Consider the following 20209-nt stretch of genomic DNA (forward strand, 5'->3'; position numbering starts at 1 on the left):
TTTTTCATAATTTACCTAAAATAATTGGTTAAAACTAAAACTAAAGAAATCTAATATAGATAAAACTAAAATAATTAAAAACGTGATATCGAAATTGATTCGATCAATAAACTAAAAGTATCTAAAATAATATTTGAAATAATTATTAGTAAATAAATTTGTTGTAAAGTAAGGCCATTGGTAGGCTAATTGTTTTACTTTACGATCTTGTGAGTTGTGTAATTACTGATACGCGTTTTATCAAACAAGCGCAGAGTATATAAAGTGGTTTGTTTTGCAACAGTAGTTAGCAGTAGAAAGCAAGAGAAACGCGATGCTAGGAATCAATTCATAATAGATTCGTATTCTCTTTGGAGTTTTAAGACCTGATCTACGCCCCATTTGGTGGGAGTAGAGATAGGTTCATTTGTGGGTAAATAATATGGATTTCCATAATATGAACTTCGACTATTACTTGTGTAATTGTAGAATAGGTTCTCGACGTGTTTGTGCGAGTTGTAGATCGAGAAGCAGTACTTTTGAACTTTTTGTTCGACTTTGATAGGTGTTTCAAATGTGACTTTTTCTAAATAAATATGTCTGTTTTTATGTCTGATAAGACAACAGACATGGCTGAATTTGTTAAGCAGTAGCATGCTCAGTTTGCTGTATCCGTAACGCAGCGGTTTGATATCAAAAGAAAATTTGTTGAGCAGCAAGGGTCGTATCTGCAACATTAATATTCTATTATGTTCGTCGAGGATAGTTGAGATCATCGTTTCCAATTGTTTGAGCTCAGCTTCAATGACTTTTGGGTCGATCTCATTTTCATTTGAGTTTTGTTTCAAATTTTCGCATTGCTTGTCACCTGACTCCGCCGACGTTGAACAAGAGTCAGAAAGGTTGGGTTCATAGACGTATTTACGATTGATTCGGTCTAAGAAACCGTATTTGCAGTAGTATTCAGGTGAAATTAAAGCATAAATTTTGCTTTTTTCAGTTTCGTCGAAATTAAGCGTGTAATTACCGTAGTAAAAAGACTCTAGTGAAAGAGTGCAAGGAATAATATTGGTTTTATCATATCTTAAAATTTCTTGCTGAATAGCTAGCTGAATTAAATGGGCGATTTCGCCAATTGCGAGTGATTTTAAGTTAGGCCCTCCGTTTTTCTTAATATATTTCGATAACGAGTATCGAGTGTGATTGAAAATGGAATTATCCGGGTATGTAAACTCATTTTTTGAATTGGGGATTTTATGTTCTAATAAGCTGATTTCGGCCGTAATTAGATCGATAAATTCGGTCCAAACGGCCGAAGAGTAGCGATTGACGGGGGATTTCAAATCCACCCAATATTTAAACCATTTTGGTTCTTTTTTTAAATATACAACTAAGTTGTTGTTTTGTCCGGTTACGGTGTAGTATTGGGGTGTGCTACAATAGTGTTCAATCGCCTCGGAAATTAAATTTTCGCTCGGATTTAAATGACGCAATTTGAACGCGATTTCTGCGTGTCCAGGTTCGACGCATTCTTCATATAGCAGTATGATTACTATATAGAATAAAAATATTTTATCTTCTGAAAATGCATTATCGTTCATGCTTGGATATATAGAATCTGTCATGACGTTAAAGGTTCTAAATGATATACTATTTAGTCTAGAAGTGTTGTTATTATATGCTTTATCTAAGCTAACCTAAATTTAACTAATGAATTTATGAAGAGACGTTGACAATATTTATTGTTTTGTTCGCTTAAAAGAGTGCTTGACGTTTTTACGTTTTTGAATGAAGCTGCTTATAACCAGCTTGCACTTAACTTCTAAAAACTTACAGTTAAAACTAACTAAAAACTAATATTCTTTGATATGTAAGAAACGTTTTCTTCGTTGTGTCAAATATCTATTTTATACCAAAAAAATTTATTACGATGATCTAATAATCGTATCTATTAGCAATTGCAAACTATATTTTCCTAGTACTTCTAATAAAATTAAGTTCAATTGCTAGCATTCTATTTTTTAATCTTCGAATTAATATATTATTTATCGATCAATAAATTTTAGATTAGATCGAAATTACTCTTATTATTAACAATTTTGATTATAAAATTTCAATTAATGAATTAAAATTCTATACCTAATAAGAATAACTAGTATTATATATTGACCTAAAATTATAACGGTTAAATTGTTGTTTAAAATCGAGTATTTCGCGGAAAATCTAAGATCTATGGAATAGTCGATTTGATGCTTTTGTTATTACGAGTTATTAAAATATTTAAATTATTAATTAATGTGAAATAAGATATGTATCTTAAAAATGGATATTAGTCTTGCTAATTAAGTCCTAGATCAAAGCGGTACTGCAATCATAAGTTGTACCGTGCTGTATAAATCTATTTTTTTTTATAAAAAAATATTTTTTCAATCAGATGTAGCTGTGAAATTAAGTAATTGACGGAAAGTGTTGTTTGCGCAATTAATTCACATCAAAGTTTTTGTATCTTTGTTATGTTTTAACATACCAATGAGATAAGAAAATGAAGATTACAAATCTTAACATAACATAATCATTATTTGATTGTGTGACTTATGTTGTAAAGGTGTAGATCGGGACGCCAAAGTTTATTTTTTTTTCAAATAGATTTGTTTAATACATTCCGTGTCATAAACGAAAAGTATTTTAACACATTTCAATTGCAATAGTAAAATAATTTATGAAATTTCAAAATCAATGAAACAAGTCTATTTAAGTATCTCATACGAAATTAATAAAACACTTAATTTGTATCTTATAATACAGCTAATAGCTCTTTTGAGAGTTTGTAATTGAAATATGCCGTAATGAAATGTTAGTTTTGTTTAACAATTAACGATAGTGAGGATTTTCTAATTTGTGTTTAGATAAGCAATATTTCAAGAAGTAGAACTATATATTCTGCTTGCAATTTTCATGAATTAAAGTAGATGCACGCGTTGACGCTCACGCAACTTTGTATACTAATAAAAAAAAAAATTTTTCTATTTGATTTTATAAACAAAGTTCACTATTTGTATAAACGGATATGATAGTAGAGAAAAGTAAAAATATTGGACTTCACCATTGCATAGTGAGCAAATAATTTACTTATCCGTTTTTTTATTTGATTTAATGTTTGTTCTAAGTGCCGCTTTTAATTGTTTTGCTCGTTTTTTCATTTTAGGTTTGTTACCGTGAAACGCGTAAGATAACATCTTGTAAGCTTGTTTTAAATCAATATCTCTGTCATGTTTGTCAATTCGAACAATGCTTTTAATATTTTCTTTTTTATTGATATATCCCTTAGCTCGTAACTTAAGCAATAGACTAGCCACAGACATGTTATTTGCAGACTTATTGTTAGTAATAATTTTTGTGTTTTTTTCTTCGATTTTATTGTCTATTTTTACCTGAGATTCACTATTAGGTGTTACCTTGATTTTATAGATAGTGTAATTTTTTAGTTCATCATAAGCAAAACCAAACTTGAAATTGTTTGTTATTGCATCTGTGTCATTATCACTTAGTGACTCTGAGTGGTCACTCATTTTCTGTTGTACTCAGAGGATTAAATATTAATAAAAATATTTAAAAAATGCCATTCAAGTTATAGTAATTTTACAAAATGATGCCAAATAATAACATATTTGGCTTTTACTTATATGTATTTTATGGACTTAAGCTCGAAACAAGTCAACCAAAGTTAAAAGAAAAACACATTAAACTTTTTGAATTAGTATATTTAAGTAAAAACCAAGGCTTTTATATTTTAGAGTTAGAAAAAAATGAATTCTTAACAATAGAAAAAGTGAGGCAAACTTTAATTTCATTAGAAAGTGATTTTCAAAAAAAAAGTGTTGCCAATATATTTGACGACATCCTTCATGTGATACTACTTCAAACTATTTATTTGAATTGTTTTGTCAACGCAAACTTTTTGCAAAATACTGGCAGGAATTATCGCGATTTGTACAATGATAAGGTTGAAGAGATAAGTGTTAATGGTTTGACATTGCACAAAACAATTAGGTTTTCGAACTTAATTTATTTGGCTAGTTTTTGCATGAAAACCCTGCTAGATATCTTGCCTGAATTAATTTGTGATATCAAACAAAATTCTACTCTTATAGTAGGAATTTTACATTTGGCTTTTCGAACTTCTTGGGTTTTGTTAAAATGTTACGATAACGATGATTCGAGTTTGATTAATATTGTAAAGTCTCAGTCTATTTTAATTACATGTTTATTAATTAATATGATCAAAATAGACAGACAAAGTTATTCAGAATTTTCGCTCTTTGAAAAGACTTACGATGAACTAAAACTCTGTTTTGACTTCGATGTTATAGACACTTACCATGTTTCTATTAGTAAGATTTTTTTGAAAAATTGCAAAAGGTTATTTGAAGCTTTGTTGCAAATAAACATTGAAATGGATAGTAACTTAAATTCGTATTTGTCCCTTTTAAAAATTGAACTAGCTTACTATTTTACTCGCATAACTGAATTTGATTTCGCATTAGTCCTTGTCGAAAATTTAACTTCAATGTCTGGAATTTATTTAAGTGGTAGCTTCGGAAAAGGAAGAAAGTTTCAAGAAATCCAGAACGTCATGCTTACGGTTGAAAAAAACCTCGTGGCAAATCAAAACACATACGACGAATTGTTTAAATCGTCAAATAATTCAATTAATGATATTAAATATGTGGCTCTAGACGAATATTATCCCGAATCTGATTTATTAGAAATTAACAGTGCCAACTTAAAGTTAAAAGAAACAGAGCTTACTAGAATTGATTTGTTGATAATTATGTGCTGGGCATTTTATTATTTTGTCTGTGGCAACTGTGACGACGAGATTAACAATAACCTTGTTAAAATTCTATCAGCTTTTTGCGTAGAAAAGGGAAAATTATTTAGTGACTTAAGCTGGCTAATTAGGTTTGTTTTTCTTTATTACCGTTCTCTTGCCGAGAAAAATTCAAGTATACGTAAAGCTAGAGTGCTTGGCCAGTTAAATGAGTTAGAAATCTTTTTGTTCAACGCAGAAAACCAGCGGGAGTTTTCAAATGCATTTTGGCTTGTTGACTTTCCTACTCTTTGGGAGTTGTCAAAAAACGCAGCTCAGATTCAACTCGAGTATAACAATTATATCAGTGCCAGTGATAACTTCAAACGCATGAAAGCGTGGAAGCAAGCAGTTGACTGTTTATTAAAAGGTGGGCGTCGTAAAGCAGCATTAGCTTTAATTGATAATGTAAAAATCGAGGATGAACCGATTTATTACTGTTTATTGGGAGAAATCAATAACGATATTACTTTATTTGTTAAGGCGTGGGAGTTGTCAAAAAAAAAATTTTTCAAAGCAGCAGCCAATATTGCAGATCATTATAGTCAGTTGTGTTTACGCGGGGAATCAAGCGATCATCAATTAGCAATTGACTGGTTAAATGCAGCTTTATACTTACAGCCCAAATGCACACCGTTGCAATACAATTTAGGAGTGATTTGTTTGAAATCGGAATTCTATACTTCCGCAAAGCGAGCATTTCAAATGGTTGTTTATTTCAATTCAGACTGTGCTTCAGCATGGGCTAATTTAGCATCAGTGGAGATAGCTCTGAAAAATTATCTTGGAGCTTTGCAGCTTATCGAAACCGCCATCAAGTACGAGAGATCCTCTCCATACCTTTATTATCAATTATTTTCATTGAGCTTAGAATTGGGTAAAATTAATACTAGCGTTTACGCTTTTATTAAATTAGTTGAAATCAGAGAAACTCATATATTACCATTGTCTTTACTAAAAAAGTTTGTTTTATTCTTTTTAATTGAGGAAGATCAAAATATTATTAACAACATAAAACTAAAAACGGTTAAGAGTGCTGTTTCTTATATCAATCAAACTAAGGTTATGCTGCCTAGCGAAATTAATAATTTAAGAAGTAACTTTATTTCATCAAATAGTTATAAAAATTCTGCACAGATGAATGAACCTATTTATTCATATCACATTAGATTTATTCTAATAGCGATTCTTTTAATAAGACTTGACTTTATAGCAAAAGCCTATGAGATTTTGATAAAAGGCTTGCATTTTCTGTGTGATGTAATAAAGGATTATTCAATGAACGGTAGTTACACTGCTAGCACTAATGGAAAAGATCATTATTTGCAAACTATAAAAACATTAATAAGTTCGTTTTCAGAATACATTATTGTGCTGAGAACGACTTATGAAATTCATCCCCTCAAAACAATTACTCATCAGTTTGAGAATTTGCTGTCAAACCAATTAAATAATTTAATAAACGCGAAAAAAGCAATCATTAAACTTTATTTTGAAAAAAGCGTTTTGCTGGAGGACTCAAATCGACAACTACTATTGAATCTTTTAGATTAACGATTTTGATGGTGTTAGTATCTTCAGTTAAACTTTTTAGTTTTTTTTTTTTTGTTGAAGAGTGGGTTTTCTAAAAGAGGAGATTTGTTTTGTTCTTGTGGTTCTGTTTTTATATGTGCATCAATTGGAGCACTTTTAATTACATCTGTATGGGATGATTCATTATTGTTTAATAAAAATTCTGATTGATTTTCTTTTGCTTCATCATAAACTGACCATAAACTGTTATTAAATTCGGACTGGTTGTCTGAATTTGGTGAATATTTGTCGTGAATTTTTTGTTTTTCACTTCTGACATCGGTATGAGGCACCACGTTTTTTAGTAAAAAAGATTCACTTGGGGGTATTGTTAGTAAAGTTTCTTCTACGATATCGTTGCTATTTTCTTTTGTGAAGACTAAAGACGAAGGAGTTTTGAAAATTTTTGTATTTTCTAATTGGCAGAACGAACTAAATGACGATTGACTAACTACCAAAAGTTCGATTGCTTCTTTAATCGATAGCAACGAATTTATTTCGAGCGTGCTATAATCACGGACAATCAATTGATTGTTTACTTCGTGAGGATTTACTTTAACTAAACTGTTCTTATTGCACGTGTTGTTGTTGACTTTTTCTGAATTGATGAACAACGCACTACGAGTGGAAATGGTAGTATTTGTTGTGATTTCCGTATTATTGGCTTGTATTAACATCGTTGATCGTTCTTCAATATCAATTAAATTAGAAATAAAGATATTGTTTCCGTTAAGGGATATTTTACTGTTTGTATAACTGTTTATATTATTTATTACTAGTTTTTCGGCAAAGCTAAAGTATAATTTTGCATTCAGTATGACTTTTGCTAAATCTAAAATTAATTGATTTGCTTTCAAAATATTAATAAAACTACCTGTCAAAGACTCAATTATAGGTATTTTCGACAGATTAGTTTTATAAGTTATGTCAAGGTTGGAATTATCTCTGGCTATCAAAGTTGTGTTACCTTTAATAACTGTAATTTTAGCTCTAGATTTTGATTCGAGTAATATTATATTATCAATAGGAACTTCTTTCGATATATTTGTACTTTCTTGCATTTTAGTGGTGCTATTTTCAATAGCTAAGTTTAAAATATCTAGTTCACTGTTTGTACTCGCGAATATTGTTACTCTATCACATATTTCCGCATCAATAATTGTTAATTCTTTGACTTCGGTTTTAACTTTGTTACTTAAAGCAAGTAAACATCCTTTCATTATTATAGAATTAGCATTTATCATTGCATTGTTTTTAAACACAATTTTATCCGAAGAAATCAGTTTATTAAGTTGAGCAACTACGTTTTCCAAATGAAGATTTTCGTGAATAATTAATTGATGATCAACTTCCATTTTTTGAATACCATCAATTATAAAGTTAGTATTTACAGTCAGGTCTTTGACTTTAAATGAGTCAGCGTTTTCAATCTCTATTAATTCAGCCAAAATAGCGCAATGACATTTGAAAACCGTAAAGTTTGACATAAATAAATGAGTACTAATCTCGACACAATATTTAGATGTAGTTAAGGTATGGTTATTGCTTTCTAATATTGTGATTTTGCTTCCTAATCCGATTTCCAGCATATCTGCTTTCATGCGTCCGAGCAAAACAAGTTCTGAATTTTTGTTGATCGATAAAATCTTATTGATATTCATATCACCTTGATGTCTCACAACTGAACCGTGATCTATAGAAAGCTCATTTGAAATTACACTAGTTTGAAGTAAATATAATTTAGAGCTACCAATCAGTGCGACGTTTAAGTTTTTTTTAGAGTTTCCAGAGTATATTGTTCCACAAGCAGAATGGATGTACGACGCATGATCTACCAAAATAAGTCCACTTTTAATGTCTCCGTAATTTATGAGAGAACTACTATTTTGTATTACCATACCTCCTTTTTTTATTGTTATATTGTTAATGGATCTATTCGGGCATGTAATATCAATCATAGTTATTTCGCTAAGTACATCTTCTTTTAACAGAGGGTGATTAAAATGATTCTTTAAAAAGTCTGCGTTTTCTTTGTTTTTACCAAAACCCACTTGGACCTGTGAACCGTAATCAATATTCATTCCTTGAGCAGCTGAAATTGATCCGTAAACCTTTAGTAATCCACTTCCAATTAAGACACTGGCATTTTGAACTTTGAGATTTCCTTTTATAACAGCTTCTTTTTGGTCACAAATATTGGCTGAGAACAAATCTAATTTCCGTTTTTTTGTTTTAACAACAGATTTATCATCGTTTTCATCAGAAATTATTTCCAATTCTTCGTACTCATGAATATTTGTACCAGACAATACGTATATTTTGCCGTCTACATACATATTTCCGTGAACTATTAAAGTATCAGTAACTAAAAAAAGCAAGCATTGTGGATTCGACCACAATTTGACGTCGTCGTCTTTTGCTGTGTTTTCCGCTGAAATTTCGTTTTTAACAAAATCAGCTACAAAAGTATCAAATTGATTTTGATTTACTGTGTCAGCTGAGTTGAGAAAAAACGTTTCGTTTTTAGATTGGGTATTCAAAAGGACATGTTCTTCCAACGTTGTATTTTGCAAAACATCTGATAAATTGTTTTGATCTTTTTTCTTTTTAGGAATATGTCCAGCGATTTTAATATTGTTGTGTTTGTTATCATTGTTAGTTGATGAATCATTTGAATGGTTTTGAAAAGCAGATTTTTGATTGATGCTAGACGTAGAATCGTGCGTATTTAGTCTGGCAATAGCATACGCAAACAAAAAAGATATGTATAATCGAATCATTGCAAATGTTTATTCAATTTTCGATAAATAAGACGCTGCGCAATAAAAAAAATTATGGCGGTAAAACAAAAATTAGATCATTTCCACTATAAAGTTCTTCTAGTTTATTGTCATTGTTGCGTTTATTTAGTTGTAAATAGAGAAACCTACTTCTGATTTCTCTCGATCTTAGTAGAATTCTTATATTTGCGAAAGTTAACATGTTAATGTAGAATTTGCAAAAGATAAAGGTTAAAACAATCCCGACATAAACAGAATTGCTTGTAAATAATATACCTATCAATAAAAGTATTGCTTTCCAAATTATAATATAGTTCACCTTAACGAGATATGCGTCTATGAAGCAAGACACAAGAAAATTAAACTTACTAGTATTGTAAGTTTTGTCACTGTCGCATGGAACAAAGAAGTTTGCAACACTTCTGGGTAGGCTAATTTCATGTGCGATCTCAGCGTATATTTTTGCTCTAGCAAAATAATCTACTTTTTTTGAATATATGTGTAACGTTAATTGAAATAATAAGATTGTTAGATTATAGATCTGCAATACGACAAAAAAGTAATAGAAGTAAAGCCAGAAAGAGAACGCATAAAAATCGTATTGATAATCTAGATAAAATTGTATTAAAAGAGAAATCATATTATCGATGGCGATAATGAAAACTTCTATGACTGAACTACTACATCTTCCTACTAATACAATGGTGAATATGTAAGACAAAGCGAACTGACTTGCAACAATTAAAGTCCTGTTTTTTTTACACCATAGTTTTTCTCTTCCATAAAAATAACAAGCCAGCGATACAACATTAAGTAACTTCAAAATTAAAACCAACATTGCACAAGATATGAACTGTAAATGCATGTTTAGTAAAAAACAAGAGTCCTTTGTTTTGATCTGTGCTTGATGGGACAGTTTCTTAAAAAAAGTTGGACATTCCTTTACAAGTAACGTATAGTACTGGCGCAAAGAAATAACTTTTTTGCGTTTTCGTTCATGCGTCTTTCGGTTTTTTTCACGAAGCCTTTTTTTTTTCTTCCGTTTAAAATAAAAATAAAAACTTTGCAGCTCAATGATGATCATGATCGCATTTTTGACCAACATATAAAACTTACCTTCAAAGGATTGATTAATGTAGACTGAATAGGCTCGAAATATAAGCTGTGGTAAGTCGATGGTCAGGAAAGATACGAGGAAAAACATGTTGTTAAAACTAAAATACATATTTTCCGTTGGAAAAGAAAAAGCAAGTAAGTAAACACCAAAGCTTGCGCCGACTCCATTAGTTATAAAAAAAAATGATGGAGTAAATGAACGGAATTGGTTTTCTTTGAAATTAAGAAATGCCAGCATTAAATCATATACCTGAAACGTCGTAAGAATGATTAAATCGATGTAAGAACATAGGTTAATAACTTCATTAGAGATGTTATAGTGCCAAAGCGTTTTATTCTTGGAATTGCTCACTTCGCCATTTTTGTTTCTATTTCGATTTATCAACGAAATATTAGTACGATTTAAATGGTTTTTCACGAACAGTTGATGTACGAATGGGAAAGATAAACAAAGGTAAATTCCGCAAACTGCAAATGACAAGCTTTTCCAATTCAAAATAACATTCTGGAATAATTCGTCATAAATTAGCGTGATAGGTTGATTTATAAGCTCAGTGTAATAAATTATTTCTTGGCGTAGTAATGTGAACCAGCAAAAAAAACTCCATACAAATGCTCTCCCTTTAATAGAACGATCAATAAATAAAAAAAATGCCAGTAAAAAAACGAAAATTTGGTCGAGCAAAGAGAAAAAGAGACTATATTGTGTCCACTTATTCAGAATGATGTTGCTTAGAGTAACACTGACTGAGTACGCCAAATATAAAAATACAGCATCAAACAGTGTATGAATTATTTTATTGAACATTCTTGCAAAGCCATAAGTAAAGTGGAATGATGCTTATAATTTTTCAGATCTACTATATTAGATTTTATTACCAAAAAAAGTTGAATTACGTTAATAAAAAAAGCTAGAATAATTGTCGCGACCAAAATTATTCTTCAGGAATGGGAATAATGTATTTGGCTATCTTTTCTTTATTGTTTATTAATACCTAAAAAATGACTGGATGATATACTTACCATTTCAGCAGCCCAGAGAATGTTTCTAGATTCTTGTTCTCTTATGCGCTTGTACGCGTGAAAAATACCAAAGTTCATTTGGTAAGAAAACGCCTCGTCATAAACGTTGAGCATGTTTTTGTACATGATATCTTCAAACGAGTAGTTCGCACTGTTATTATTTTTTTTGTTTTGGTACTGAGCACAACCGGCTAAAAACGCTTCTTTATATTCAGGGTATGTCGTGAGCAATTTGGGGAGCATGGAGTCGATGTGGAACTTTCTTGCTTCGTTGGTTATATCTGGGTACAAATAGCCGAAATTAGCAAAGAGCTGTTCTCGTCGAGAGATGTCGTTCTTATTTGTTCCGTGTAAGGTGTTGAGCGTCACATTAAGCAAAAGGTAATCGGCTTCTTTCTTCAGCACATCTGACAAATATTGCCGTGTCGTAGCTTGAGCACCGTTTGAGTTTAAAGAACAGACAAAATTATAATAATCTTCAAGCCAAAATCGAATTAAGCAAACTCTCATTAGTTCAAAATCAATTTGATCCAATGTGAAGTTCAATTCAGAATTTCCGTCTCGTAGGAGTTCTAAATATCGTTCAAAATACGGGCCAACAGGTGTGTCAAAAAGCACTATGCGAAATAGCTCTGTCAGCTCTCCGTTGAAATGTAAAAGCAGTTCTAGATCGTTGTTCCATCCCAGCGGATCTAGCATGTTGATGACATCTGGTTTAGAACGTTCTTCGACAGAAAATTGCAACAACAGAATGATATTGTCAATAATTGACTCGTACGACAGATAGTCGATGAATTTGTGAGCCAGTGGACTGGCGTAGCGATAAAAAAGCTTATAATCTTCTGCTAAAGCCCGTTTAAACTGTATGACAAAAGATTTGATATCGGTGAATTTTTGTTCGTCTTCGAAATATTTTTCGTAAACTGTGTCATCTAGACATGCAATTATGTCGTCTAAACGTTCACATTCTTGAAATTTTTTATAAGTGTCTTTCTTTAGTAGTTTTGAATAAAACCCTCGCAAAAAAGCGTCTAATTGGCCATTTTCTCGGTTGTAGCAAAGCAAATCCATCAAGAACCAAACAGAATAAAACTAAACCTGTTTTCAGCCGATCTGATCTGGACTTTGTATATTTAATAGAATTATAATTATATTTATAATTTATGGATTATTTATTATGGTTAATAATAACTGCAGTTCAATTCTATTTACGTGGTTGTGGCAAATCAAACGAAGTGTGAAATCACAGAATTTGGACAGGAACATCTTTAGTAGATGATTCATTTTAAGTTTTGTTTGCGTCGCTATCTAGCGAACTGTAATAACCTTTTATTTTATAACCATAGATTTTAGGTTCGTGTTTTTTGAGCGGAGCGTCTACGTTAAGTTGAGAATATTTTTGTAAAATTTTTAAATGTATTCCAGGACCGAAAAAAGACTCGTCGATTTGGGGCGACAGAGAATTGGAAGTGTTCTTAACCTTGTTTATTTTTTCAGATCGAGAGTACGACTGTTTACACCAAGGACAGTAAAGTCGGAGTCTAGACCGCTCGTTGTTGTTCTCTTTGCAATACGGCAAAACGGTGGTTTTGTCGCACAAAACTCGAGGGCAATAACCGAATTCGCCATCCAAAACTTTTTGACAAAGCTCATCTAAGCCTTCGTTTTGCACATAATATTGATGTATAAACATATATGCTTGTAGTAGTGACCGAATTACCGTTTTTGAATAAGGTGGAGACATCGTCAGCAACATGTTTACAATTTTTTCAATGTCAGGAATTTTCTGAAATCAATAGGGTGGCAAGAACTTACTTGTTGCAACTCAGTATTTTCGACAGCTGACTTGATAAATTCATTTGGAACTTCTAGTAAAAGATTTGATATTGAACAGATATATTTAGCAAACTTTGCCGTCATAAATCCCTAAAATAAACAAATTAAATGATAAAGTTGTGGGCTGAGTTGCTTAAGGAGCAGGTAATGCTTTTCCAAATTAAAAGTTATATAAGAAACCCTTTATTTTTATTAAAGAGTTTGTAAATTCAAATGAATTTTTAAATATTTCATAAACGGCAAAAAAAGATAAAGGCGTCAACTTCATTTTTGCATTATTTAAATTGTAGTACTATGGACGAAATGTTGTGAATTTTTTTCAATGGAAAAATGTTTGAGTAATCAGTATCCGTATCAAATTCAGCTGATATTTGAGTCGCGAGTACCTGTAATTGACTTTTCAACCTCTGAATACACAATTGATGACTGTAGAGTGACCAAAAAAAATACTTGGCTGGTCGTGAGCCAAAACAAGTTACTTTTGCAAACGCATTTTTTGCGGGTTTTCAAAGTGATTGACGAGCGCGTCGAGCCAGACTCGTTCATTTTAGTAGACGAAACGTCAGACGCTTTCAATATTTTATTGATTTCTAAAGTCAGAGCTCGCATACTTTCTGTTACTTTTAAGAACAAAGTAATCGTCAACGAGCTATTCAGTTACGAGCTGCCTACAACGATACTTTCAGTCCAGAAAATATGCGATTTCTCTGCTATTGTCATTTACTCCAATAAGAAAATGGATACTTTTTCTTTTTTTCAGCCTTACGTTCGTGAATCAGTCTCAGGTTTGCTAGCGAGTCAGAACAGTTTCTATTTTTCGATATTAAATTTTTTTCTGAAATCAAAGAACCAGGTTGAGGTGGTTTGCAACAGTAGTTGTACTCGTTTCAGCGTTTTTGTTTTATTTGATGGTTCTTTTGTTATTTATGATCGAGAATTCAACCTTCAAATTTTAAAAATGACTTTAGCTGAACTATCAGCTCAGTTAAACGCGTCGTCATCAAACTCGATCAAAGTTATAGAATCAGCCAATATCAATATGAGAAACGTTACATCGTTAAAAATCCAAGAAGTTCTAAAAATAGACCATTGCTATGAAAGTACAAAAAACGAGTTAGTTATATACATGGTTACTGGCTGTAATTCGTATTTGGAATTTATAGTGACGAACGACTTAAAAGTGCAAAAAATGGTCGCTATCAGCTGCTCGATTTACATTGACGATGTCTCAATTGACTTAAAAGTAAATTTTTACTTGTTTGACTGTTTTCGCTGCTTGTTGCTAAGTCCTTCGGTTGAGCTCGTTCGTAAAGCGTTGTCCTACGTTTTGATTATTGTCGACTTCAATTGTTACCAAATTTGCGTAAAAGATCAAATTAATCGTATTATTACGCCTGACAAAAGATTTTTAAAAACTTGCAAACCGGTGGATTTGTTTTTGACAAACTATTTCAGCGCGGAAGATCCGTCTCAACTGTCTGACGTCATTTCATATACCATTTTTTTACAGTCTGATCTTGTTATTTACAAGCTATACTGCTACACAAGCTGTACTAATACTCAACTGAACAGTGTGTTTTCCGAATGCAACAATTTTTACGAAAATTGTTGCGCTCGATTAGACGTCATCGAAGGTACTTACAAATTCTACGAAGACACCAAAATACAAAGCTATCTTGACATGCTGAAAGAACATTCTCTTCAACAAAAGGTTTATTGCGCATTGTCTAAGTACAACCAACAGACAAATAACAATTATAGCTGTTATCCTGCTTTTAACGACTCTACTAAAATAATCAATCCGGTTTTCATTGCTTCCGTAAGAAAAATGGCTATCACGTCGTACATATTGTTTTATATGTCTGAAGCGATTTTTCAGCACGAGCAGCCAGTTGTAACTTCGCAGCATCTATCTTATTTGAAAAAAATTTATTCTTTCTCCAACTTAATGGTTGTACTAATACACAAAGGTTTATGCGTTCTACTAAGCAGCAATTTAACATTTGATACATTTGTCAATGCTCAGCCGTTAGATCTATTGCCTTTGAACAATGGCACAATAACTCAAATTTTAGCTTTCATCACTTATTTACATTTTTTTAATGTGGCTAGTATCGAAGAACTGTTCAGTAACGTTTTTAATCACGTGAAACATAAAGTTGCTAATCTCAAAGAGTTTGCTGTTGAATTAACGGACTTTATGTTGCACTTTGTCTCTGTTATATTATGGAGCGTATTCATGTTTCAAAACTATTCTTTGGACTTTTCGAAAAATACAGCATTAAGTGATTCCATCTGTTATTATATGACGTCAATCTTAGATATTCTATTAGCACGTAAAGAATACATCATGATACTTGAAATTCTGTGCGCTCTCGAACAAAACAAGTTCCACGACAATCTGTTTTATAACACAGCTAGAATCCTCATGCATAAAAACGTAGCAAATGCAATCAATAAAATGGTTCCTAGTTTAATTAATGATAAAAATGTTTCAGAATTTGAACGCATGTATACCAAATTTTACGAATATTCAAAGAGTTTGCGGTATTTATTACTACCGTTGCTCTTTCGGTACACTTATGTTCAAGAATATGTTGATTTGCTAGTTGCAAAATCGCTGCTTGAGCTCGAGTCCAAGATTGTAACGTCGTCTTGTTTTGGAAGTATTAGTAATATTGATACAATTAGCGCATTAACAAGCGATATTGCAAATATTTTTTCGCTCGACGACGTAAAACAAGATAACCCTCCGTCTTTAACTCTAGATTTCCTCGTTGAAAATATTGATTTCACGTTCAATCAATTGTCTTACACTCAAGTTCCAGCGACCATTTGGCTAAACTTGTTTTACATTATATCTCTAAAATTCAACTACGCAGCTAAAAATATTCAGTTTGAATGTGATCCAAAATTACATACCAGATCTATGTTATGTTTAGGTGCTATTATATTGTTTCCTGAATTACTTTCAAATAACCTAATAATAACGACTAATTCAGAGTTTTACGCAATTTGCAAAGTGCTATCCACATATGTATCGGAATGTGAAAACAGTGATAGCAGTTCTTTACGTCAATTGTATCGCTATCCAGACATGTTTAAATTACTTCCCAAACATTTTAAGAACGGCTATTACTCAATAAATTTTTTACAACTACTGCTTGAGGTCAATCGAGTTTGCAACATTCATAAGAACATAATAACGACGTTTAATTTGTTACCTAGAAACAAAGATTTAATTTTAAATAACACGACTCAATCAAACTCTATTTTAGACGAAATATCTAAATATGGGCTGCACTATAAACCCGCTCTATTAAAAGAATATGCAATAATATACAAACTTCGACTAGAGGAAGGTTACGCGATTATATATTCTTACGACTTGCATCAATACACTCCCTTGCCGTACGAATTAGTCTTAAGTTTATGTTTATATTTGATCAAACATGCAATTCTTTGCGAGGAGTTCCACTATGTCACATCAATAATTAGCGAAATGTTAAGTATTATGCCGCCTAACGTCTACTTACAGTTTAAAGATTCAGGAGCTCTATTCATTCCATACGATATTATTAAAAAATATGCAATTTCAATTGGTTTCAAAAACTCGAACTTTTTACTAAAACTGGCAGAAGTATTTGAAAATATTCAAAAAATCGAATACGAAGATCAAGATGATCGTGCTAAATTCGAATACACTTTAACTATTTGTAATCAATATGTGCAGTCATTGCTCAAAAAATAAAAAATATAAATTTATCACTTATTTCAGATCATTTTATCAATAATTAATATATTTTTTTAATAATGAGATTTACTTATTTTAGATTTTTCTATGTCAATTATGGAGAGTTAATTTATGGATATTACAAAAAAGATTGTACCTCGTTTCACTAAATGTGACATTAAAGTTATTGACCCAACACTTGACAAATATTATTACATTGTATGTTTATTTAGACTATTATAAAATTTTGTAGCTGGAACTGATTTCAAATGCTTTAAGAGAATTGAATTTTTTCACTCCTATTCCAATCAAATACCAACGCTTAAATTCCAAAAAAAACGGAATATTAAGTAAATTTAATTTTGATGTGTGTAAAAAATATGCAGAAGATGATGCATCAGAAATTAAGACAGCTACCAAACGTTATCTGGTTTTTTACACTGCTATTGTTGAAGCAATAAATTTGCACATAAAAGCGTTAGATTCGTACAAAAATGACGAAAAAGAATATCATAGTTCAATCTTACAAATTTTATCGCAACAGCTTTCAGAATTGAGTATGTTTTACGATGAATACACTATTTTTAAACTTAATGCGCAAACTGCTCCTGATTTGTTAAAAACGAAATCTATCAATAAGATCAACTCGGTATTTGAACAATTATCATGTGACAAGCCTGAATGGAAACCATTAATTTGTGATCTTGTAGAAAAAAAAATCGAAAAATTGATCGAACCAAATAGTCAGTGCGATGAAACAATAATAACTGATATTTATAATTTATATTATAAAATAGATAAATTCGATTTTAATAAAGATGCAGATAACGATGAATTTACGTTAAAACACCCACCCCTAGTTATTTCTACTAAAACTCGTAAAAATATCAATTTGATGTATCACAATACGGAGAATTTCGAATGTTCAAAAGAAGAAAAAATAAATGCTTTAAATAATAAATTTGGTAAAGCGATGATCAATATGCAGAGTAAAAATCGCGAATCAGAGTTAATTGAGTAAGTACTATAAGCGAGTAAAATATACTATGAAAAATAGACTTAAATTTCATGTTTCTTCAGGGAGATTGATCAAAAACTTGAACAAATATCTGTTATTACAACAAAAATTTTAACTGAAGTTCAACTGCAAAAAGAAAAAACTGAGAATAGTAAGTTCAAAATTCAAAAAACCGTGCTTAGTATTAGTTTCAACTGAACTATCGACGCAACATTTGAAAAAAGCTAATCAAGATTTGGACAAAGCAATAAAATCAAAGGTTTCCACAGTAATAATATTAAGTTATTTTTACTTATTACTTGGAATAATGTTAATTGTTGTAGATTTAAGTAAACTCAAAAGCTGGTATTAAATATCATCATTTTTGAGACAATGTTTATGGCATTAAGGTATAATAATTGTTAACACAATTATTATATTAAAAAATAATTACAAATATTGGGACGTAATTACGTCCCTTAATTTACAATTAATAAGTCAAAATCATTGTATATTAAGAAACTTAATAGCATTAATCTACTACGACTAATTTCTAGCACATATCGTCAGGTTTTCCGAGGCTAATTATCATTGTTGGATTTTAGCTTGACTGCATTATTAATGTGTTGTAATTAATTTTTACTGTGTTGAAATAGTTAGAAAGCGACAAACGACATTCGAAAATAAATCTTACAATAAACTTAAGTTAGAAGTAATTAAGTAGTTTTTTTAATTTATTATGTACTCAAATGACCGGAGACAAGCAATAAAACAAGATTTAATGGTGGAAGATTTGAATGTGCACCAAAATGGATGTATGGACCAAAGCAGTGATGGAATGAGAGATTATTATCACAATTCGAATTTTATCGAAGGAAATATGCAGAAAATGGATCCAATGATGGGTAAAAATAACACTTATTATCAACCTCATCCTAAGCAAGGTTACGATTCGTCCATTGAACTCGCTGAACAGCCGGTCAATGTATATTGTCAAAAATTCATACACGAGCCAGCATATAAGATGAATGCCCCAATACCTAACTATTATAAAAGTGATTATCCGAACAGAATGGAAATGCAATACCGTATGACTGCTTCGTCGACCAATCAATTATTTAGGTCGACACCAATAGAGAAGTGCAATAACAGGTATTACAATGAACATCAAGCGAATATGGTTAAAAACATTTATCCACCTGTAAAGGTACGCGAAATGATGGAAAAAGCATTTATGAATAACTTCGGCAACGGAGCGCATTCCAAAAACGTGAGAATGGTTCCTAACACGTGTGACAATATGCAGTACTCGACTGAAATAAAATACGATCAATTAAATGAACATCAATCACAACAACCAAAAATGTCATACTCACCAATGAATCAAATGATGCAGATGAACAGTGCTGAGCAAGGTTCATACATGGTAAATATGCAAAGTCCAAAGTCAATTCATATGAATAAGCACCAAAACATGTCTGTGATGAGAGGCATTCCTTCAAACGTATCAATTAGCCCGGAAAGCGTACCGTCCTACATGCACAGAAAGCCCATGCCAATGCATTATAAGAGTGAGTCACAGTTTGTTCAAGCTTCAACTGCAAATAAAATGAACCAATTCAACGTAGTTCCAAATCAACTAAATCAATATACTAATGTCCCTATGGATATGCAACAACCCCTTCAATCTGATTATATGATCAATACAAATCAAATCCCCATAAGAAATATTGGTAAGCACACATACTACAACAATAATACATATAATTACGAAAATTCCTCTGTCGTTAATAAACCAGATGTCTCAAAAACTAAACCAATGCAACCTTTTATCACTTTACTCACTCCTTCTAGTAAAAAAGATATTCCTAATGCACAAACTGCTGTAAATACCTCAGCCATAGATTTCTACAATACAATTAAAAAGTTTATGGTACAAAGTTAAATAATTTGATTCTGTAAAATATATAACTAAACAAAATATCAACTCGATTAATCAAAATGTATCGGAAATGAAAACAGAAAAATAAATCACTATATAACGAAGTAGTTCTTATTCATTCAGAAGAAACCTTTCTTGAAGGAATGTAAAACAGACGGAAAATAAATAATTTTAAATTAACGATTTATCTTAAATATAACGTTATTTGAAACTCTCATAAAAGATACTTTTGTAAATTTCGTTTACTTTAAAAATAAGCTAAATAAGTTACTATTTGAAGCATAATAATTTATAATGCTAGACTCGTATCAACCAGATATTATTGAACGTAAGTTTTGTCTAAAGATAACGTGTTAGCAAA

The sequence above is a fragment of the Dermatophagoides farinae genome, unplaced genomic scaffold, assembly GCF_024713945.1.
Source record: "Dermatophagoides farinae isolate YC_2012a unplaced genomic scaffold, ASM2471394v1 contig5, whole genome shotgun sequence".
NCBI lineage: Eukaryota > Metazoa > Arthropoda > Arachnida > Sarcoptiformes > Pyroglyphidae > Dermatophagoides > Dermatophagoides farinae.